Genomic DNA, 25112 nt, shown 5'->3' with positions numbered 1-25112 from the left:
TAGTAGTTTGGAATACAATTGGTTTGCCCAAGTTAGTGGAAGACAGTACTGTAAGTGCACAGTGTTCTGTACAAGAATAGCTCTCTGGTCCTGGGTTTTGCTCTGATTGCATCTTCCTGACAGGAAGGAAGGGACCTTCTGCATTGATGTGCCACATAATGAAAATGCAGTAAACGTATCTGAAAGCTGACTTCAAGGAAACAAAGAATGTCAAGAGGGGTCCTGTTATGTACAATACTCCTAGCTTTTGAAATGTCAGTTTTACTTGTCGTGATGAAATTGTACATTAAAGAGCTATTAACCAAAAGACCTCTAATGAGGGCATTCAGCAAGGATCTCACAGTAGATGTGAGTTTCTGCAGTCTGCTGATGCCAACGTCCAATATTTGGACAGCAGTTGCACTACTGGGAAAATTTATCCTTCAGATAAGATATTAAAATGTCCCATCTGCTTATTTCTAGCATCATTTTGAGACGATAAAGATCTCATGACACAGGATGGATGCATTAAGGGTGGCAGGGAGGAAAGGGAATAGGGAATGACTTGCTTCCAGCTGGCTGAAACATTCTTTGTTAAATAATATCACCACAGATTAATTGGCAATGTTACAAAATCTGATGACTGCAACATGAGAGATGTTATGCAGGGCTGACTGGTGAACATTCACGGATAACTTAGCAGCTAAACTATTAGACCAGAAAGTGAAAACAATATACATATGTATTGACAAATTTAAAGAACCAACATGTTTTGAGTACAATTCTGCTTGTTTTTTTTTTTTTTTGTAAGAGATTATTGTTTTACATCACTGTCTCAAAGCTTGCTGAGGACACAGACGAACAAGTTCAGGCAAGTCCTGGGCAGGGGTTGAGAAATCCTTTGTCTGGAGAACTTTGATGGACAAGTCCTGGGCAAGGGTTGTGAGATCCTTTGTCTGAGGGACACAGATGGAGACGGACAGGGGCAACGAGAGAGATAAGCTGCAGCTTAATAGCTGTGAAGTGGTCTTTTGTGTGGGCTTATCTCGAGGAAGATGGCCATCTCAGGGGGTGCTCACGTGACTCTTGCTCAAGCACCCAGGGATGTCACGTAGGCAGAAAGAGAAGAAGGATAAAATGGGGACCTACAATTATGAACAATCCTGAGGTTTTCTGGCAACGGATTCCTCATGAAGAACGTGAGGTTTTCTGGCCACAGATTCTTCATGAAGAAGAGGAGGTTTCTGCCATGAAGAAGCCTCACGACCTGCCTCTCTCCCTCCCGGACTTGCTCTGCGCTCTACCACGATGCTGAAGAAGAACAAAGGTGTCTGCCATCAGATTCCTCACTACGGAATTCCTTCATGCTGACGGACTCTCCTGGGCCTGCTATCTGAGTCCTGCTGCTTCCTCCCGGACTGGCTCTGCGACCGCCTCCTGCTGCCTGCTTGCTGCCCAAGGCCGGCCACGCTGCTGCTGCTCTCCCCCCCCCCCCCCCCCCGTTGCTTCTGCCTCGGACCTTCGAAGCGGCGTGCAGCGGGACCGCTGCTGGATCCTGGTGGTGACTATCCCCGCTTTACGCGATTCTTGCTTCTTTCCTATCTTTTCTATCGCCCTCCTTCCCTTCCCCGTCTCCCTGATTGGGATTTATAATAAACTGGTTGGACTAACACATGAACTGTTGTTTCTTAATCTCACGCCGGGTATACAGATATTAAAAGAACCTCAGCTCCCTCCTATAAATTGGAGCGAGACGCTTTTACAACAAATTCGACATAAAATCCAGTAGAGTCTAAGAAGTGTAAAAGGTTTTGAAGATGAAGCGTGTACTTAAAAGCCTGATGATGGGTTTATGTGAATAATACTAGACAGACATCTTGGTCATCTGCGTTTTCAATACATGTGAGTAAAAAAATATAAACTTAATATTTGATCTATATTTCTGAAATATAACCTCTGGTAACTGCAACAAGTATAATTAATCACAGTGCGCATTCTTTTCTGTGGGCTCCCCTGGACTGGGCTGCATAGCAAGTGGAACTCCTGAAAATATACTTGCTAACCGTTAAACACTCCAGTGTATAAGTGGTGAGATAGCTCGGTGGAACGCCCTGATCATTAATATGTAGACACAAACGATGAGCTAATTATCAAGGATATCCAAATGTTTTAATTATTCAGTCTGGAGATATATATATTTTCTTTCTCACATTATTGTCACACCTCTCTGTCTCGAAGTTCAGAGGTAAGAATGAAAGGAGAGTGAAAATGTGAGAACGTGTCAGAATCACAGGTATGGGAAGTACAAAGGGAATTTGTAATAAATAAATGGAGACAAAAACGGAATAAAATTGGTAGCAGGCAGGAGAGCAGTTATAAGTTGCAGTAAGATATTTTCCATACATATTATAGCTAATTATAGCTAATTCATGATTAGCCTCTGTTGGAACTCAAGGCAGGAATTGAAAACTTGTAATCGTCTATTAATTCACTTGGTAGCATCATTTTAGCTTCCTGTTAGAAAGATAAAGTGTGTTAAACAAATTCAGAGAAGAAAAGATCAGTTGTTTAACTGTAAGCCAGGATACTTCTTTCTGTATATTTGAAAAGAATCTTTGTAGTATTGCTATTACGTTTATATGCTACCTCTGTGCAGTACATATGTAAGTATATGCTTAAACAAACAATGGAATTTTTATTTACATAGAAGCTAAAATATTGATACAAAAAGTATCATTATATACTACTGTTTATTATAATTTCAAGTTTGAGAAATGGTCACAGATAATTAAATATGAGTGCTGTTCCAAAAGTAATAACTCTTATTTTATTATGTTGGTCCATGATGTCAGAGGTAGATGATGATGATAGTATGGCAGTAGAGGTTGAACATTTCCACTAACATTACGTTATATTTTGTTGCTGTTGCTGCTGACAGATGGCAGCAGAGGGGCAATCTTACAAAATGGCATCTGACACAGAAGAGCATATGAAGCAAGAGTGTGGAATTGAATTCCTCCATAAGGGAAAATATAGCACCCACTTATTGATGCTTGCTGAATTTTTATGGAGATAAAACAGTGGATGTGAATATAGTGAGGAGGTGGGTGATATGTTTCAACACTAGCAACAGTGGCATGAAATATAAGTTTTGTTGTGGATTGTCATGAAGATTTTTAAGAACGTGGCATGGAGACACTTGTTCATTGATAGTAAAAATGTATAGCTAAAGGTGGTGATGATGTTGGAAAAGAGTGTTTTGAAGCAGAGAATTGGTTCTATCAAGTAGTGTTACTGTGCTCTTCATGTTTCTGTAGTTTCAATGGAAATAAATAGGAGGCATTATTTTCAAAGTGACCTACATGCATGACACATAATTCATAGCTGTAGTAGCTTTAAAGAATATTCTTTGGAAATAATTAAAAAAATGTCACATAGAATGTATTTTAAATACAAAAAGATGCATACACTTCTATGGGTTTGTATATTGATTGAATTATAGCTTTATAAACCCTCTGTTTAAACTCCAAATTATTTTCCCTTATATTATCATATGAAAAAAATACACAGGTCAGTTATCAATCTGTAAATCATAGAAGCATAGAATCATAGAATGACTTGAGCTATAGGCAGGGACATCAGCCACTAGACATGGTTGTTCAGAGTCCCATCCAGCCTGGCCTTGAATGCTCCCAGAAAGGGGGAATTAACAGCCTCAATGGGCAGCATGATCCAGGGTGTCACCATCCTCACAGCAAAAATAATTCTTCCCAAAATCTAGTCTAAATCTCCAATCTTTCAATTTAAAGCCACTTTCTCTCATGCTGTCACTACATGCCCTTATAGAAAGTCTCTTCCCATCTTTCCTTTAGGCCCCCTTCAGGCAGTGGAAGGCTATCTGAGGAGTCATCTATTTGCAGATTTTAGATCGACTGAAAATACTAGCTTTTAGATCCATGGAACTGATTATTTATGTGACAACTACTTTGCACAAAAGAGAAATTTCAACAAGCATTGTTAAAAAATAACTCACTGTCTCCTTTAAGTTTAAGGAATCAGTGAGGACTTCAGCTTCAGTCTTGGATTTATTCAAATTTCAAAAGCTTATTCTATGAAATAAAGGATGTTATTATTTAAAGTAGCTATTTAATTTAATCAAATTTGAAGCCAAAATTTACCTTTCCCTAAACCATAATGAAAGTAAGTCAATATTTGAGAAAACGTATCAAATAAATAAGTGTTGATTTTAAACAAAGCGATTTTGAAATATTCAGAATGATAGTTCCTTACATTCAGGTAACAAATTTAATCACAGATCTAGAGTATGACAATTTTAATGCACATGCATTAGCATATTCTATATTCAAGGAGTCACCATGAGCCATGAAATATAAACAGTACATGACACATGAATCTATCCAAATATTGGGAATATAAAAGAAAAATGAATTAAGAAATTCCACTTTTATGCATATTCCTTCTTTACGAATAGTTTTTTCTTTTGTAATATTTCTTGTGATTTGTCTCACCCAAGTTTAGATACTTGTGGTGTGCCATATCAATTTCTGAATCACTCACCCATTCCCCTTTTCATGGAAAGATACTTAAAGGCATGATTAATCATATCTGTAGGGACTTCTGAATCATAATTACTTTGTTTACTAAAAATTATTGTTTTCTGCTAACTTCAGTTTATTATTCAGTGTTCATAAGATTGTTAATATCATTGCCAAGACTACTAAGAACAAAAGTCCATAGCAACAAGGTCAGTAACAACCTAGTGTGTCAGCAGTGTTGGGGAAATGTGATAAGCATCACTAAGAGGACAGGGAAGGATTTTATTCCCTCACTTTCCAAATACAGCCAAGTTGTGCAGTATTTTTGGAATTAATTGACTTCATAATATCATAAGTTTAATGTCTGAAGGAATTTTTATAGTAAAATACAAATTAATGTAGTTAATTTATTATTTAGAAATCATATAATTTCAACTAGCAGTGCAGCAATTCAATCATCAGGGCAGAATGTGTTTAAATCCTCCATCTGGAAAATCCACTCAAGTCACTTACAAAATAGAAGGATTATCTTACCAACAAATTTGCAGTAATGGTACTGTTGAGTACTTACCTAAAAATTGGTTTCAATATCTAAAGAGAATAAAAGAGAAAACAGAGTCAGAATATGCTTAGATGGGTACAGTGGAATGACAAGACATAATGGCTGCAAGTTGCAGTGAAAGTCCAGTTTGATATAAGAAAAACAATTTCAGAATGAGTTAGTAAGGACTGGAACAAGTTGCTTTAACTAGGCTGTGAAACCTCCACCCCCTAGGACTTTCAAATTTGACTGGGAAGGAGCTTGCTCATTTTGATCTAAATTGAAAGCTAGTACTGCTCTGTGTAGGAGGTTGGACTAGATGACCTCTAGAGATCCCATCCAAACAAAATTATTATATGAATTTATAAATGTATTGTGTGCTTCTTACTGGGGTTCTGAACAAATGTATTTTCCAGTCATTGGCTACTTTTAAGCATTAAAAAAACTGTTTTTTTTGTTTGTTTTTACCATGTATGTATTTGTAGACAATTACTTCAAACCATTATCTTAGACATACTTTATTAATTTCCCAGTTCTTGAGCTTTTTATTTTTCAATATTCTTTTTTAAGATGGTCACCCAAACTATCTGTAAGCATCCTTGTAAAAGTCTGTTAAGTGCTGAACGCAAAAATAGCCTTCTCTTTTCTGTTTAACTTTTTTTACTTATGCATCTTAAAAACATGTTCACCTACTTAGCTATAGTGTTGCCCAGGGAGCACATTCACTTAATTAGCTACTATTTCCTCGAAGTCCTTCAATGTCACTGAACACCAGAAGACCATTTTCTATACTGCAAGTGACCTATATATTTTGCTCCTTTCTGTCTGCCCTTTCATTTGGCTGTGCGAAAACACGTACTGTCCAAAGCAAAATCATTTTCCTAAGCAATCTAAGTTAGCAGACTTGGTCTTTCTTCATTAATTATCACTCATTAATTATCCATTCTCAGCAAATCTGACCACATAATTGATGATAAGTTAAAAAGCAAGAACTAGCCTATCAGTGGTACGTGGTTAAACATGCAGTTGTATAATTACTATTTGAAATATATTTTGTGGTTTGTATTTAAGCTTTGTTGGTTTTGCACAGTGATAGTTTCATCAGAATTTAATGAAAGATGAGGACAACTGCTTTATAGTAATTTAACTTTATTATATCGGCACAGTTATCAATGGCAGTGCTTACCAGGACACTTTCCATCATTTATCAGCAATCCTGGTAATCCAGAGATATCCCAGATGACTGGAGGTTTGTTAACATGATGCCCATCTAAAAGAAAGGCAAGAAGGAAGACCCAAAGAATTAATTACCTGACCTTGGTACTGGGGAAGGTCATGGAGCATCATGGAGATCATCTGGAGTGTAATTATGAAGCATGTCTGGGACAGCCAGAGGATCAGGCCCATTCAGCATGGACTCATGAAAGGTAGGTCCTATCTGACCAATCTGATCTCCTCCTAGACACAGGTGACCAACCTGGTGTATGAGGGAAAGGCAGTTGATGTATTCTACCTAGTCTTCAGCAAAGTTTTTAACACTGTCTTGCACAGCATTCTCCTGGGGAAGCCATCAGTTCATGGCTTGGACAGATACATTCTTTGCTAGTAAAGAATTGGCTGGAGGTGGTGAATGGAGTTAAATCCAGTCATGAATAGTTTTCCTGTACTATTTAATATCTTTATTGATGGTTTGGATGAGGGGATTGAGTGCATGCTCAGTAAGTTTGCAGATGACTCCAAGTTGGGAGGAAGTGTTGATCTTCTTGAGGGTAGGAAGGCCTTACAAAGAGATCTGTACAATTTGAGTCGATGGGCTGAGGCCAAATGGATGAAGTTCAACAAGTTTTGGGCCCTGCACTTTGGTCATAATACCATGGAACAGTAGAGGTTTGGTGCTCAGTGGCTGGGAAAGTGTGTGGCAAAAAAGAATAAGAGGGTGGGAGTCAACAGCCAACTGAACAGGAGCCAGCAATGTGCCCAGGTGGCCAAGAAGGCCAATGTTATCCTGGCTTGTATAAGAAACAAGTATAGTCAGGGAGATGATTGTCCCACTGTATTCAACTCTAGTGAGATCACACTGAGTACTGAGTTCAGTTTTGGGCCCCTTCACTACAAGACACTAAACCTCTTGAGCATGTCCAGAGATGGGCAGTGAAGCTGTAATAGGTCTGGAGCACAAGACTTATGAGGAGCAGCTCAGGGAACAGGGATTGTTTAGTCTGGAATAGAGGAAGCTCAGAGGAGATGTTATTGCTCTCTACAACTCTCTGAAAGGAGGTTGTGGCAAGATGGGGATCAGCCTCTTCCACCAAGTAACAAATCTAGGACAAGAGGGAATGGCCCAAAGGAGGTTCAAGTTGGATGTTAGGAAAAAAAATATTCTCAGAAAGAGTGATAATGCACTGGGACAGGCTGCCCAGGGAGGTGGTTGAGTCATTGTCCCAGGAGATGTTCAAGAAGTGTGTAGATGCAGCACAGAGGAACGTGGTTTAGTGGGCATGGTGGGGGTGGATTGATCATTAGACTAGATGATTCTAGAGCTCTTTTCCAACCTTAATGATTGTAAGAGGAATTATAGCTTTTAATTTCTAATGTGCAAGCCAGATTATACTTTTCTAGTTTTCAGATCCATTCAGTTCAAAGCCTGTCTGCAGAAACTGCACATTTGTAATTAAAAGCAGATTAAGGTAATTTTGTACTCTCTCGTCTGTTGCCCACTAATTTTCTTTCAAAAAAAAATAGCAGAACATTTCAGGGATCCAAATGTACTAACCACTTGTATTATTTACTGGGGACTCTCTCTATCCAAGTGGACATTATGACACCTTTTTCATACTAACCTGGTAATTGGATTGATCTACTTCTGCTTAATAGTGACAAGGAAGATAATGTTTTCTGAGAACAGAATTCCTTGGAGTTACTTTTCTAATCAAGAAGAGGATCCAGATTGCCAATGCCTTAATATTTTCAAAAGGCACTTTTCATTTGTTAGTAGAAAAGCCTGGGACTCATCTGACCACACATGAATGTCTCCATCTGAGGTGAGTACTAGACTCCATGAATAGCAAAAGCAATAAGTATTTTGGCAGGCAGTATACCACATGCACAGCATAATAATACCAATCATCCCCTAAAATCTCTCTCCCTCTTTTTTTTTTTTTAGATGAATAATAAATAAGATGACTAGCTCAAGTATAGATATCACCACTGTGTTCATCTGGACTAACGTTAAGAAACCTAAAGATAGATCTGTAGTGGCGTGCTGTGGATTACCTAAGACATCTATGAGAGCCTCAGTGGTATGATACAAGGTATATGGGGGATTCTAGTGATTCTGATTTGGTGGCTGGAGATTGTACCATAAGTACCTTGACTTTTTATAATAGTTCCAACTGACTACACTTAGACACCTGGCTTACACCCTTAAACAGGATGAATCCCATTCAAGTTATTGAATATATTATACTCTTACTCTCTCTCCAGCATTTCATAGCTCCTGCTACCTGTAAAATCACCTGGCCAAAAAACATTGATTCAATAATTGTATTATGTAAATAGTATACATTATTTTTTTATAACACAGTAACAGGGTTGTAGTTTCATTTTGCAAAAATTTGATTTTCTCAGTGGAATAAACTGTTGAGCATTGAAGTTTATTCACTGCTTATGTCTGCTTAAAGCAGAGCAACATTACTATTATCTCTTCATTATGAATGTTACGTATAATTTTTTGTGACACTAATACAAACCGTGGGATAAATATTTTGCTTTTCCATTGGGATATATCAGCTACTTAACAACTGAAACAAAAGGAAGCAATCTACATTCCACAGTTCATGCTTATTGTTCAGCCTATTGAATAAATGAATGCATCTCTTAAAACCTGATAAAAAATTAATCACCTTTAGGATACACAAGGCAATACTAGCTTCAGTACTGCATGCATTTATTTGGCATAGAATTACTGTATAATGTTTAAAGGCAGCTGTTTCTCCAAAAGCCAGAGAAGGCAGGACAGATGGATGGGCAGAGGGATGGCAAATTCCACAGAGGTCTTTATCATCTGCTTCCCATTTTTGAAAGGTAGAAGATAATTTACAGTGTAGAACAGATTACATTATACAGTCATTGTAACTAGTTTGACTTGGTAAACAGATCAAGTCTTTTAATACTTGACTAATGCATCTGCCCTCTACTGAGGGAGATAATTTCTGGCTATATATTTTGTAATATCCAAAAAGCACTATTTCAAGGGCACCAGCCTACTTCTCTTCAGCAGAAACTAATCAAACAAACATTAAAAGCGACCCACTTGACAGTTCAAGATACCAGAAACAACACAAAGTCAATGTTACCTTCTTGCATATCACTTCACTGCCTACATAGCAATTTATTATTATTATTATTATTATTATTATTATTATTATTATTATTATTATTGCAATTTATCAGTTGTATTTGTGCCATTTATATGAAATGGGAGGATGAATGGGCCAGGCTTTTTTGCGATAAGAGTTTTCTCATTGAATACTGAGGTTTCAATATAAAATTATAGTTTATAAGGAAGAAAGCAGCCAAATGTGATATTCTGGAAAATTACAGAGTAGTTACTTGGGACATAAATTTATTATTATGTAGCCATGTACAAAATAAGTATTCCTTCATTCTCTGTCTCCAAATTAAAGCAGCTCTGCATGGTCTCCTTGTTACTTAAACCATGATTCATGAAGTCACCTTACCTACTGCACCGAGGTAAACAAAGCGATGCCCAGGGGATACAAGATACAAAGCACACATGAGAATCCAAACAATAGAGTGCTAATGCACATAACCACATGGCTGAGCTAACACTGTATTCCAGCACTCCATGCACTCACAAGTGTTTAAAATGGCTGTGTCTTGCTTTAAAGAGCAAACTCTTTCAGACTAAATATAGAATATGCACATTGCAGTACCAGTTCAGACTCAAAAGGCTGAAATCACTCCAACTTTTCTTCAGTTTTTACATGCAACAATTCTTATCTAAGATAAAAGAAAAAAAAAAAATCTTAAACCACAATTGTAGGGGAATACATAGATAAAATTTAGCCCACCTTAACAGTGATTCAGGTATGTCATTTCTTTAAAAAAAAAAAAAAGATTTAAAAAAACAGCTGATTGCTGGTTTTTGGTTTGGTGTTCCAGTGTCCTAGTTCATGTTAATTCTGGTGTGTTTGTGGAAGAATTCTCATAGAAATAAACGATTAAGACACAGTTTTCAAGCTCTCAGCTGTGAGTTCTTATACATTTAGATTATTTGAGTAATTAAGGACTGGAAAAGTACAAACTATGACAAGATATTTTATTATTGAAAGAGTAATCTATACTGAGATAGGAAAATGTTGCCTTGGGGGAAGACGAAATGTATGAAAAATTAGTAATAGAGGTGCAAGATGAAAATACAGATGAAACAATCTTCCAGAAGGCTAAAATTATATTTTAAAGGAGTATAATACTTTTTGGAGAATTTGAGAGGGGATTTAGGGTTCTCCATCACAGGCACTTGACAGTATTGACAGCTAAACTAAAAGATCTCAAATACCCTTTGAGACAAACATTGGTTAATGTAGCTTGGAATGGAGGACACAAGGAAAGAGAAATGCTAAGAAAGAGGAGAGAAGAACAACAGATGGCCAAAGTAGATCCAGCAGCTCAAACTGCAAGGGAAACAAACAAATCCCAAAGGCTGTGAGTAATAAATTTGCACAGTGGGGAGCACACTGTTCTGGAGAAACTTCAGTCAGAAAACAAACTGTGCATCAGACCAAGGCTTTGTGTTTAATGCTAGTTGTCCTAGTTGGTTTTCAACAAGCCTTAATTTTTTTTTTCTCCAAGTCTGTTTTGAGATTTGCAAGCAATTTAGTATGATGGAAGCAATACGTTGATTCTGAGTCAGCTGAGAATAATGCTCTGCTTGACAGTAAATGTATGCCTACTGCCAAATTGTGAGTCAGTGACCTGGCATCAGGTAAGATCATATATGAGCACTCATTTTTGAAAAAGAATTGATAAGGCTTGCTTCTAACTTACAATGAGATAATAATGATTATCTGTGGAATCTGTTTTATAATAGCATGAGAAAAGTATCAGAGGAGCAATCTTGCTATACTAGCATATTGTTTTCATCTTGGTAAGACCACATCTTCCCTTCATGTAGTTTATACTTCAGCTTTAACAAAACCACTGTAATGATGTAAAACAACAGGTGACAAGGTCATTTTCACTGACAAAATTTAGCCTGTGATTGTAGTGCTACTAAACAAGGTGTCTACAGCTCATGCTCATAATGTGGTTGGAATGGTGCCCCAGGAGATAAAACAACACCCTTGCTGTGATTGGTACTTTGTTCTGAGAAACAGAAAATTGTAGTAAATTGGAGGTTGTTAGATAAATTTGGTCTATATGCGTAACATGGACAAAAATGTGGCATTACATGCTGTTTGAGACCTCACTTCTTAGAGTAAACAAAAGTACTGCCAGAAAATAAAATATACTTCAGCCAGAAAACTAAGAAGATTCAAAAGTCCTGTGTTAATATGACTGCACAGAACAGAGTAACATAAAGAAAGACAAAAGCATACAAAAGAAAGAAAATATAAAGTAAACAGGCAGGCCATCACGTGACAGAGCATGAACATTTTTGTAAGAAATAAAAATTTGCTATCAGAAATAATTCTAAGTATACAAACTAGAGTAGAATTCACAGAGATGCATTATATTTCAGTACAATTCCAGTCAGGATAATGTGAACTTTATCAATAGACCATCCAGTTCACCTCCACAAAAATGGGTGAGACATAGGACCTGTAGGAATCCATAATTTACTGAACCAATTTCTGAAAGCCAAGGAATATTTCATAAGGAATCTCAGCTTGCTCTAGGTACATATGTTAAGGCAATTTATTTCATTCCATATGTCCAATTCAAGATGAGTTGAACCTCAAACTCCAGTTCTTTATAGTGTTGTATTAATATGATCCCAGATGATGTTTGCAGTTTGGCCTACTTCAGTTGTAGAGACTGGCAGGTAGACACCTAGATATTTAACACCGAGCTGAATCCTACTCTGATATTTACTTCATCTGATATTAGCACAGTATTATGTTTCTGTTACTTAACATAGTGCTCCTGACACATCACTGAATACTTTAGACGTATTTAAAGGGATAAAATACAATAATGTAAGGAAAATATGCACTATTTCAGACTGACAGCTGGAGAACAGGTGAATACTCTTGCAGATCCACTTGACATTAGATACTTATTTAGACAATTAAATTGATTGTGGGGGCCTATGACACTGCTCCTTGTATTACAGCTAATCTCGTAGATTGCTTTATGGAACTGATAGTGAATTGAAAGAGACTGACACTTCTCAAATGAAATTTGTTCTTCTGAAATAGTATCTAAATTAGGTCATAGCTGTAAGCTATGAATGCCTATAATTCTCCACTGACTACAGAGGAAATTAGGATGATTTAAGATAAAAGGAGACATTGACAAAGAGATTAGTTGAATCACAAGGTTTACATCCAAGGGTAACTCCACCCCAGCTTAAGAAATTATGAATTTAGGGTCCCATTTCTACGCTGTTAAAATCAGTAGTTTTTTTTGACACTTTTTAAAAATGGGGATGAAATTGGAGTAATATTTTAAATGATAGGAAATTTCTCACCAAAATTGTAAATGGCAACTCTGTTCTATGTATGCAAGCACAGGCATTTTATGATGGTATTAACAAGTTCTTAAGGTTATATGCTTTTAAAATCTTTGCAGAACAAGACAGGATAACAGCAGCATGAAGTAGGAACTGAATTACAGAATTTCATGCTTTAGGTGACAGTTTTAAAAGCTCAATGAGTGGCAGAAAAGGCCCTCATAGCTGCAAATAGCCAATGTACTACCGTGATCTAGAGAGAAAAAGACTAAGAGAACAGTGGGAAACTACACTCAATTTTTTCTTCCAGTAAAGTAAACTATTTCTAGTGTTCAAAAGGATTGGAAAGAGACTTACAAGATAAAACACAGAAGGACCACAGACAGTTGCCACAGTCTTACAGAAAGGCTATCTGTTGTGTATAGAGAGCTGGAACATTTGCAGTTCAGTCTGCCTGGGTGTAGAGAACAGATCCACTCACAGTAAACACCTTTTTACGTGGTTCATGGTGCTTATTTCAGATAGCATTGTATGATATACAGAAGGATTCATAGACATCTGGGTCAAAGAGCATGGCTTTGAGTGGGTATATCACATCCCCTATCATTCACCAGCCTGTGAGAAAATTAATGACACAATGGACTGTAGCCTTTAAGACTACACTGAGAACAGTGGGTGCTGAGACATTCAAACATTGGGATTCACGTTCAGCAAAAGCCACCTGGTTGCTAAAAATTAGCAGATCTGACAATCAAGCTGGCCCTTTTCAATCAAAATCCATGTATCCTGGGCAAGACAGTCTGGGTTATTTCCCCCCTTGGGTAAAGGCAAGTCTATTTATCTGTGAGTCTGCCTTTGCTCAAGGACCTAGGTTTACTTGATTGATGATGTGAAACGACGGGGAAGTCTGGTGCATACTTGAAGGGTATTTGATTTTGGATGAGAACAGCCAATGATTTGAATTTTCTGATGTTAATTGCTAAATAATATTGTATTGTAATCACCACTATGGTTGTTATATGCCTTATCAATCGTATTAGAGTAAGAGTCACTGGGATTAATGGAAAAAGATTTTTGCTGGAACTGAACAAAAAGCAACAGATAGAGATCCAGATAAGAGCAGTGGTGCTGAAATCAGTACTTGCTTCACCATGCAGCAATCCAATATTATATATAATTTCTCTTGCCTTACGGGCTGTTATGATGGAGCTCAAAGACTAAACAAACTGAATGGATAGTATAGAAGGATAGCATATAGACTAAAGTAATGATATTTGTATGTATATATCAAACAGATGGACTAGAAAGTGTGGGACCTGAGCATGATATAAATTATGGAATAAGTAGTGAATATTGTCCTGGGATAGAGGTAATTTTTTTGTAGTGGCTGGTATGACATTTTATTTTAATCTAGGAGAAAAACAATGTTGATAGCACACTCTTGCGTTAGTTGTTGTTGAGAGGTGTTTATGCTCAGCCAAGGACTTTTTGGCTTCTCCTACTGCCCTGCCAGTGAAGAGTGCACAAGGAGCTAGGAAAGCATATTATCATCATTATCGTCATTAAAATCATCTCTTCTTTTTCTGTCCTATTAAGCTCTCTTTATTTCAGCTCAAGAGTTTTACCTTTTTCCAAATCTCTTCCCCATTCAACCTAGCAGTTGTGAGTGAACAGCTGTGTGGTGCTGAGCTGCCTGCCAGATTTAACCACAACACTCCAAGAACCCGCAGTGGTATTTGAGAATCTAGATATTAAACTTTTTCTCTAATAACTCTACATTAATCCCTAAGAAATAAAGTATTTTCCCCTTCAGTTTAACTGCACAGCTTTCTGTTCAGAATAGTTCACACATCCTTACACTCTCTTAGCATGATTTTGTATTTCCGTATAAATGCCACTGCACAGAAGTAAGGAATGGGGGGGGGGGGGAAAGAGAGAGAAAAGATTAAGAAAAAAAAAAAGAGAGAAAAAGCCTTCTTTCATTGCATACTTAATATTAGAACCTATTCCTATTAAACATGCTAGGTCCTGAGAATATTAATGCTGCTGTTGAGTTAATTCTGAATTCTGAATACGTAGAACAATTTGACAAAGAAAACTAAAGAAAGAAGAAGAAAGTGAAAGAAGAGCTGAAAATAGAGTTCCTCCAGTTACCAGAAGAAGAAAGAACTGTCTCTGAGAGAAGCAAACTGAAACTTTTATGGAAGTGTCAGAAATCACTTTTTCTTCAGTTATTGTCAACTAGTCAAAAGAGAAAGTCTACATAAGACTTTGAGGAAAAACATACCCCAGAGTACCCTAACATACAACGTCTACACACTGTTCCATATCCTCATCATACTTACTCAGAATGCAGAAATATATGTGTAAACAAATAAGAAACAGAGATCCAAATTTTTAAAATAAGTTTTTCGTGTTTACATTTCCGTTTTGAAGACAAAATCTGGAGAAAACTCCATAGCTCATTTACAGCCAAGTAGCTTTACCACTGCTTGTCTCTTTGCTGTGAAATAAATAGGCTGAAAACACAGAAGCAATATTCCTAGGAATGCATTTCATATGTGTATTTCTGCCATGAGACTCCTGTCTGCAAATGTCAGTGGAGCCTGTAAAAAAAAATTCCATGCAGTACTGGTAGAAGTAGAAAATTTATTAGACTTTAAATACAGTGTACAGTGATGATAGACACTTCTGAAACATTTGCTTTCATGCAACTTATTTTTTCTTCACAAAATTATCTTTGAATATGTTTCAGATTTCAAAAAAGTACTATCAATGTGTATTGGTAGTGGTTACTTTAAATGTCATGCATTTCATGATTTCAAATCTCAAACAATTCAAGTAGAAACTTTCTGACAGTATGGAAATATGGTAATATTCTTCTGATTTACTACGGACACTTAGAATTTTCTGTTTCCCAAAATTTTCTTGTCCATCCACCTTTTCCAGTTGAAAATTTGGTCCTGGAAATGAGAAGACTCCAGAGGGACCTCACAGTGGCCTCCCAGTACTTGAATGGAGCTTACAATAATAGAATAATAGAATCATAGAATGGCCTGGGTTGAAAAGGACCACAATGATCATCTAGTTTCAACCCCCCTGCTAAGCGCAGGGTCGCCAACCACCAGACCAGGCTGCCCAGAGCCACATCCAGCCTGGCCACAAATGCATGCCTCCAGGGATGGGGCATCCACAGCCTCCTTGGGCAACCTGCTCCACTGCCTCAACAGCCTCTGTGTGAAAAACTTCCTCCTAATATCCCTAAACCTCCCCTGTCTCAGTTTAAAACCACTCTCCCTTGTCCTATCTCTATCCACCCTCATAAAGAGCCATTCCCCCACCTGTTTATATGCTCCCTTCAAGTATTGGCAGGCCACAATATGTCTCCCCAGAGCCTTCTCTTCTCCAGGCTGAACAATACCAATTCCCTCAACCTGTTCTCATAGGAGAGGTGCTCCAGCCTTCTGATCATCTTTGTGGCTCTCCTCTGGACTCTCTCCAACAGCTCTCTGTCTTTTTTGTACTGGGAGCTTCAGACCTCCTTCCTGTTCTGGGGGTCTCAGGCCTGGACGCAATACTCCAGATGGGGCCTCACAAGAGCCAAGTAGAGGGGGACAATCACCTCCCTCTCCCTGCTGGCCACCCTTTTTTTAATGCAGCCCAGCACACAGTTGGCCTTCCGGGCTGCAAGCGCACACTGCTGGCTCATGTCCACCTTCTCATCCACCAGGACCCCCAAGTCCTTCTCTGCAGGGCTGCTGCTCTCAAGGAGATCTTCCCCCAGTTTGTATAAATACCTGGGATTGCCCCAACCCAAGTGCAACACCTTGTACTTGGCTATATTGAACCTCATTATGTTTTCATGGGCCCACTTCTCCAGCCTGTCCAGGTCTTTCTGGATGGCTTTCCTTCCTTCCAGTGTATCAACTGCCCCACCCCGTTTGGGTCCACTCCTCAGGGTGTTGGAACTAGATGATCTTTAAGATCCCCTCCAACCTAAGCCATTCTACAAGTCAATGATTCTGTGATTCAGATTTTATGGCAGCCAGTGAAAGTTTTACTGTTATAATCCTTGCTAGTAATCATAGGACAATACAATTTTGTCTTTTCCTTTCCATTGTGTAAATGATCTTTTTATCTCATGTAGGTACCTTAAGATTCCTAAAGACTTTTTCACCCTAGATTCAGATTTTCAAATACTTTTTTAGTTACAGGAGTGGCTTCAAGCATGGCTCATGATCAGTGCCTAGCTAGAATGAGTTACTATCAAGACTTTACCTTCCATCTTGCTTTATAGAAGCACAGAATCACAGAATTGCATGGGTTGGAAGGGACCTCAAGATGTCATTGAATCGAACCACCCTGCTAAAACAGTGGGACACAGGCAGGTTTTGAATATTTCCATAGGAGACTCTGCAACCCCCCTTGCCAAGCTGTTCCAGTGCTCCATTACTCTTATGGTAAAGACGTTCTTCCACATGCTAGTTCAGGGCTTCCTGTGTTCAAATTTTAGGCCATTGCTCCTTGTCCTATTGCTACACACCACTGAAAAGAGGCTGGCCTCATCCAATTGTCTCCCACGATGAGGGATGGGGTTGGCGACCCATTACAAGTGGTGTCCTCCTGGGGTCAGTACTGGGGCCCATCTTGTCTAATATCTTTATTGATGACCTAGATGAGGGGATTGAGTGTAGCGTCAGTAAGATTGCAGATGACACCAAGTTGGGAGATGGTGTCAATCTGCCTGAAGGTAGGGAGGCCCTTCAGAGGGATCTAGATAAGCTGAATCGCTGGGCTGAAGTGAATGGGATGAGTTTCAACAAGGACAAATGCCAGGTCCTGCACTTTGGCCACAGTAACCCCATGCAACTATACAGGCTTGGAGACGAGTGGCTAGATGATTGTGAAGCGGAAAGGGACGTGGGGTTGTTGGTTGATGCTCGGCTGAACATGAGCTGACAGTGTGCCCAGGTGGCCAAGAGGGCCAATGGCATCCTGGCCTGCATTAGAAATAGTGTGGCCAGCAGGAGCAGAGAGGTGATCATCCCCCTGTACTCAGCACTGGTGAGGCCGCACCTTGAGTATTGCGCTCAGTTTTGGGCCCCTCACTACAAAAAAGACATTGAGGCCCTGGAGCATGTTCAGAGAAGGGCAACAAAACTGGTGAGGGATCTGGAGCATGAGTCTTATGAGGAGCGGCTGAGGGAGCTGGGAGGTATCAAACACTTTGTTGAAGTCAAGGTACTTCCACTGCTCTCCCCCCATCTACTTAGTCAGTGATGAAAAATTTAGCACATACAGTTTTACATATTCTGAGAGTGAATGGGATCATTCATTGAAATTGATTATTTTTCTTCACTACTCCAAAAATAATATGAAAGATAAAAGTAAGAAAATGAGAGAATGCTTAATTTCAATCTTATATATTTACCATGGAATGACTAGAAATAAAGGATATCTTAAATGCCACAAAATTAAAAATTTTGTTTGCAGACAAAACAAAACAAAACAATTAATTTCAGACGTTTTTCTGTTCCTTTGAGGCAGAGTGGTGACTGAAGCTCTTGAAGATGAAAGAGGTAACCTGGCTTCCCAGCTCCCAAAAAAATAATTTGGCTATAATTACATATATATATATATTGTATAATGCAGCTAAAAATACTCTTTTACACTTTTTTTTCCAGCAAATTAAAAAGAGAAGATAAGGGCTAAATTTTGCTGCAATTTTATATGAGTATCTATTTTTATACTTTTGTAAATATGCTGCATCTTCAGAAACAACTTATATTAAAAAGTAAATTTCTACATATACTCATGTTATTATGCGGCAGAAGGAGACAAATGCAAAAGAAATTTTACTAAAAAAAAGTTAGCAATTACTGTGAAAAATAAGTCCTGAAAGAATGTCATCTTCTACCTTCCCGTAATAGAATGCAAACATATTGTCTGGGCCCATATGCCTTGAAAACAACGTTTAGTATGATTAAACATACTTGAATTTCTTCTTCCATCTTGGATTTTATTTTTAAGAGCAGGAAATTTAAAGAACATTTTAGAGCCTCATTTTACTGTTCTGTGGGTATACAACTTGTCCAGTTTATATTGAAATCGTATCACACACAGAAATTTCTCTAAAAATCTCAGAAAGTTGAATAGTTGTCAGTGTGTTTTGCCCGAACAGATAATGAGAGCAAGAAAGTCTTCACAGTGAGTGATTTGCAAAAGTATCTGAAGAGGCTACATTTATTTGAATTCCTTAGATTATAACTCACCTTCTCTTTCCCATAGATTCAAATTAATCTTGATAGCAATAATTAATTTTCAGCTTCAAGGTTTAATAATATATTGAATGCAAATTCTCACCGGCTAATTAAATTTCATATTTGGGAGACCTGCAAAGTCAGTTCCAAGATGTGTTGTTTCTGTTTCTTAAAACACTTTTATTCTGAGCCTGTTCTTTTTTTTTCCTGCTTGACGGTAGGCTAATTATTGTTTTAAAAGTGTACCGTATGTTCATTCAGATAGAAGATTCATTTGGATAAAACAGGATTTTTTTTACTCCCAGAGGCTTTATAAACTTTCCATTCTGCAGCAATAAGGAGATGAGACTCTGCCTTGGGGAAGGCTAGGGAAATCTTCACCTGTAGCTATTACCAATGTTACTGAAGCATGGTCAGATGATACCATATTATTATGGTTAAAGAGATTAGTAACAAACTCAGAATGTGTGATGTGAATTCCTAATATATTTTTCTACTTAGACACATTCCCGTGGGCTTGATTTTGTGCCGGATTAGACCAGCATTTGCATTCCTCTTAGAACAGTTTATGTCTGAGACATGTTATCTGATCATACCCGTATCTTTGGAAATGCAAAACCAAATGTAGCCCAGCTCTTCAGATACTGCAAACTCTTCAGCAGTGTCCCTGCTCTCCCTATGTGGTCTTTTCATAGTGCAATCATAATGTCCTTTGCTAGCTGGGATAAGTACCATGGTATTTCAAAAGCAAATGTAGCTCTATGTTTTGAATTAGGAAACAAGTCCTTATGGTATTGTAGGACAAATTTGGAGAGGCTTCAGTGGGAGCACTGCACAGCAAAGACGAACACTGCAGCCAAGTCCTGTAGTGATGGTAAATTCTTCACTGAAAGAGTTGGAATGCAGTAAAGCTCTGAGGTGTATTTGCTGTTTCTCAGATTTGGAGTGGGGAGAATTATATAACTCTCCTCCTCAGGGGTCACTGTCCAAAGAAGCTGGAACTCTTGTGCATAGATTATTTCTAGAGAGAGATGTAGGTCACACAGGGACACCAGGCTGAACAGACGTGCGCCAGTCTGGTGAATGCAAACTGATTGCTGACTCATTGTGATAAATAGTTGCTTCAACAGTAAATAAGCTTAGGAAACATATCTTTCTTCATCACTAAAGCATATACAGAAAAACAGAAGCACCTTAACTTATAACTTGGCATTTTCTTTGTGGCAGTCTTGCTGTTGTTTTCCAGCTGAACTAGCTACTATACTAGTCTTTGAGCTAATGTTATTTTATCAAATTCAGCACTATGAAGCTGTAAAAGTTCCCTCTCAAGTTTTAATTGGGGATCATCAGAAATGTTTCCTTATCCATCAGTTATTCCATCATTATTCATTTCCTATATATCTGATACTGGTTGTAAAGTCTTGTTTTGAGTTTGAGCAGAATCAGCCACAATTACACAAGTACTCACTTCTGCATGAGAATCTTTGATCCTAAAGATGTTCTTTTCAGCTGTGACAATATAGGTATGATAAAGTGTTTGTCATGCTTCCAGCACTGTGTGTTGTACTCTAAGGACTACTTTGGCTACACGAAAGTTGTCCTTTGTGTTTCTTGTTGAAATAGAATTAAATTGACATAATCTTAAATATTGGTTTTAACTTATTCCACAGGGTATCATATGAGGAAAAAGACACCAAGCTAAAAACATTGAACCATTATTTACTGGTGAAGCACTTTCCTCAATGATTAAAAATTCATCGTGTGCATTGTCATTATTTAGTTATTAAAGTCTTTATTGTAGTGAAGCTTGAAGCCATGACAAACTGTGAATGATGGTGTGTAGTCCAAATATAGATCAAGAAATAAATAAGAGCTGGTGAAAACAGAAGAACATAACAATAATGTTCAGTTTGTTAGGAGCAACCCTGGTAATAGAGAACCTTAATTCACTGAATTTAAGCCCCTGGTGCAGCAGTGGACGAGGACTGAAGGAAGCACAGCCCATGGATACCCCTGCAGGAGCAGCCCAGGCAGGAGCTGCAGCCCGTGGAGAGGAGCCCACAGTGGGGCAGGAGGGTGGGGGAAGATGCCACCTGTGGGGCTGTGCTGGAGCAGTGTCTGAAGGGTGGGCCCCATGGGACTGAGCCATGCTGGAGCAGTGCTGGGAGAGCCGAGGCCCATGAGAAGCCCTTGCAGGATCAGTTTGGGAAGGATGGCATCGCGTGAGAGGGAGCCATGTGGAGCAGGTGCAGAATGACTACAGAGGAGTGGCAGAGACAAAGCATTATGGGCTGACTGCAATTTACATTCCCCATTCACCTGCTGCACCTGGGGGAGAGGAAGGGGGAGAGGGTGGGTGAAAGGAAGGTGTTTGTAGTTATTAGTTCTCATTGCTCTAATCTCTCAGCAATAGGTAGTAAAGTACGTTTTCCTCCCTTATACTCGCTGAGTCCGTTTTGTCCATGATGACAACTGGTGCAGGGTCTCCTGTTCTTATCTCTGTCCGTAAGGTTTTTCCTATTGCATTTTCTCCCCTTGTTGAAGAGGGGGAGTGAGAACAGCATAGTGAAACCACCACAGAACTTTGCTGCTTCTCTCTACTGACAATACAAGGACCATGCTACTAAGTAAAATTATGTTGCTAAAGGTTAAACCTGTTGAATGTGATTTGATGTCTCAGCCTGTTATTTTTTCGGGGAGGGGTGGGAATAGGCGGTAGGCATGATATGAGAACTGGAGAAATCCTCTAAAGCTTATACCCTTTTTGTTTCAGATAGCTGCGTGAAACTGTCTCTTTCACAAGCAGGTTGTGCTCCATCTTAAAAGTAGTTAAAATTCTCTGTGCCTTCTTATAGTTGTCAAAAATCTATTCTGGACCTTCTGTCTCTCCTTGCTGGAAACCTTGTTCTGGTTTTGAGACTGAATTTGTTCAGGGATATTTAAACTCATTTCTTTTTGTGCCAATGTTGTGGGTTTTTTTTGTTTTTTTTTTTTCCCTTTTTCCTTTTTTTAATCTTTGCCATTTATCTCCCTCAAAGATTTAAAGTGAACAGTCATATTCCTCTTGACCTCTGTTATGCTAGAACAAATAAGCCGGACCCTGCTGGAATCAGCCTACATCACAAATAGAATGGTAGTATACATTCCTTGACTTCCATCAAACCAGCCAGCTCTGGGACAAGAAAACACACAGTATAGAACAATATCCATGCTATTTTTTGTTCTTTCAGGCATGATTGAAATAATTGCAATGCTAGTGGAAATGAGATACGTTGTGTCATTTAAAAATACCAGCTCACTCAGTGCGACTACAGCACTTTGGAATAGTGCTTCACATCAACATACCGTAATTCTGTCATAAAAGAGTCCCATCTCACTCACTGTTGTAGACCATCTCATGCTTGTTTAGCTATGAATGTAACTGTGTTGAACAAATACAAAGAAAAGTTTAGTACATGGTTTAGGCATTGTACCTTGGCTAAATATTTGACTTCAAGTCCATATGCAGTACTGATCAAACACTCCAACTACACTTAGCATAGTAAGAAACACTTTGTTCAGTATCACTGATTCTTCCTATTGATATCACATCAGTAGCTCATTCAAATTCAAGTTTGTTTGTTTGTTTTTGTTTTCCCACATGAGTTGGTAGAAAAGGTGTAGACTGATTTCAGAATGACAAGAAAATGACAACTTCACTATGCTTAGAAACGTTTTTTTTTTTTTTTTCTTGTTAGATAATATACTGTAACTTCTATACTTCAATATACAGAAGTAACTGCTTGCATATAATACTGTATGAAGGGCTTGTTACAAAACAAAACAAAACAACAGTGATTTTCTCCACGATGTAAAACCAAACAAGACCCCCTCAAAAAAGATAGAAAGTAGCAATAAAAAGACTGTGACAACATAATCCTCATAAAGTAACAAAGATAGGAAAATTACACTATCTCAGCAGCAAGCACTGGAGACAACTCCTATCATAATGATTAAAATGTCTGATGTGAAAGAAGTGACCACTTTCACTAACCTCCAAAAGAAAATTATTCTCTATAGTTAAAAGAATTAGCTCAAGCAAATCTCAGTTTTAAAAATAGTGCAGTGCACTGTAGTATTTAAATGTATAAGACTTTGAATTTGGAGAGACAGTAGATTGTCAGCTCTATCTCCTAAACAGAGGAGTAAAGATAAGAAGATATATATTGCTGAGTTATTAAGAAAAACTATGACACCACTGTCAGTATGTTTTACTCTCTCATGATAGTGATGGGTGGTTATTGAGCTACTATGTGAAAGAGTGTGTCCAGGGTTTTGTTTTATCCTTACTGATCAAAGCCAAAGCCAAGACCTTTATTGAACTGCTGATGCTGACTGTGACTCCTCACAGTTTTCAGCTATGTTCTCTCCTAAAATACAAAGCAGTCCTTCATCTTGCAATCTAAAACCTAAAAACTTGTATGATTTTCAAGCAGGGCTCTCCAGAAATAGAATAATTCAGTGCTGTTTTTGAAAAAGTAATTTCAAACTCTTTGAATTAATGTATTTCTTCTTTTAAAAATATTGTTATATAGCTCTTAGCAAAATTGGATCTGAGTTTGAAAAGATTATGGCAGGTTGCTGACCCCAGTGATGCATGCAAACTAACTTTCAGCACCTGCCAAGCATGCACACTGGGGCACAGCCAAACCATAGCAAGTGTCAGGACCTCATCTGGTTTTGTCACTCCTACGCCAGGGCTTTGGCACCATACAGTTCACAGCACTGCCATCACTGAATTTAGCTAGGCAGGCAGTATTTTCTCTGTTGATACCAACAGGCTCTGTATGACTTATACATGCAATCAACAGAAGGTTCTTATGCTTTCAAATATAAAAATACATGCAAACAAAGTTGTCTTTGACAAATGGTCTTTAACACAAAGAAGTTGAATAACAACCCTACTGTTGAAAACCTTAAAAAAACTTAACCCTTATATTTATCAGACATGAATATTTTTGCAGAACTCTTCTGTGCTGTTAAAGAGAAAATTTAGAAATCCTAAACTTAAATTCAAATGTGGAATCCAAATAGTTCTTCTTATGTGCTGTAGTTAAATTAGCTCAACCAAAGTTCTGGGTGACTGGAAAAAGGGAAACATTACTCCCATTTTTAAGAAAGGGAAAAAGGAAGACCAGGGGAACTACAGGCTGGTGAGCCTCACCTCTGTGCCTGGGAAGATGATGGAGCAGATCCTCCTAGAAGCTATGTTAAGGCAAATACAAAACAAAGGGGTGATTTGAGACAGCCAGCATGGCTTCACCAAGGGCAGATCATGCCTGACCAATCTGATGGCCTTCCATGATGGAGTGACAGCTTTGGTGGATGTCATCTACCTGGAGTTCTGCAAGACCTTTGACATCCTTCTCCACATTCTTGTTTCTAAATTGGAGAGGGGTGGATTTGAAGGATGGACTGTTTGACAGATTAGGAATTAGCTGGCTGGTTGCAACCAAAGGCCTGTGATCAATGGCTCTGTGTCAGGGTAGAGGCCGATCACAAGCAGTGTCCCTCAGGGGTTGGTCTTGGGACCGGTGCTCTTCAACATTTTCATCAGTGACATAGATGATGACATCAAGTGCACCCTCAGCAAGTTTGTGGGTGACACCAAGATCAGCGCTGCAGTCAATAGACTGGAAGGAAGGGAACTCATCCAGAGGGACCGAAACAGGCTGGAGAAGTGGGCTCATGAAAACATAATGAGGTTCAATATAGCCAAGTACCAGGTGTTGCACTTGGGTCAGGGCAATCCCAGGTATTTATACAAACTGGGGGAAGTTCTCCTTGAGAGCAGCCCTGCAGAGAAGGACTTGGGGGTCCTGGTGGATGAGAAGCTGGACATGAGCCAGCAGTGTGCACTTACTGCCCAGAGCTCTCCAGAAATAGAATAATTCAGTGCTCTTGGAGTGGGTCCGGAGGAGGGCCACAAAGACGATCAGAAGGCTGGAGCATCTCTCCTATGGATAGGTTGAGGGAACTGGTATTGTTTAGCTTGGAGAAGAGAAGTGTCTGGGGAGACATATTGTGGCCTGCCAATACTT

This window comes from Phasianus colchicus, chromosome 1, assembly GCF_987193195.1.
Source record: "Phasianus colchicus chromosome 1, bPhaCol1.hap1.1, whole genome shotgun sequence".
Taxonomy (NCBI): domain Eukaryota; kingdom Metazoa; phylum Chordata; class Aves; order Galliformes; family Phasianidae; genus Phasianus; species Phasianus colchicus.
The sequence above is the reverse complement of the archived record's forward strand: the minus strand, read 5'-3'. Positions refer to the sequence as shown.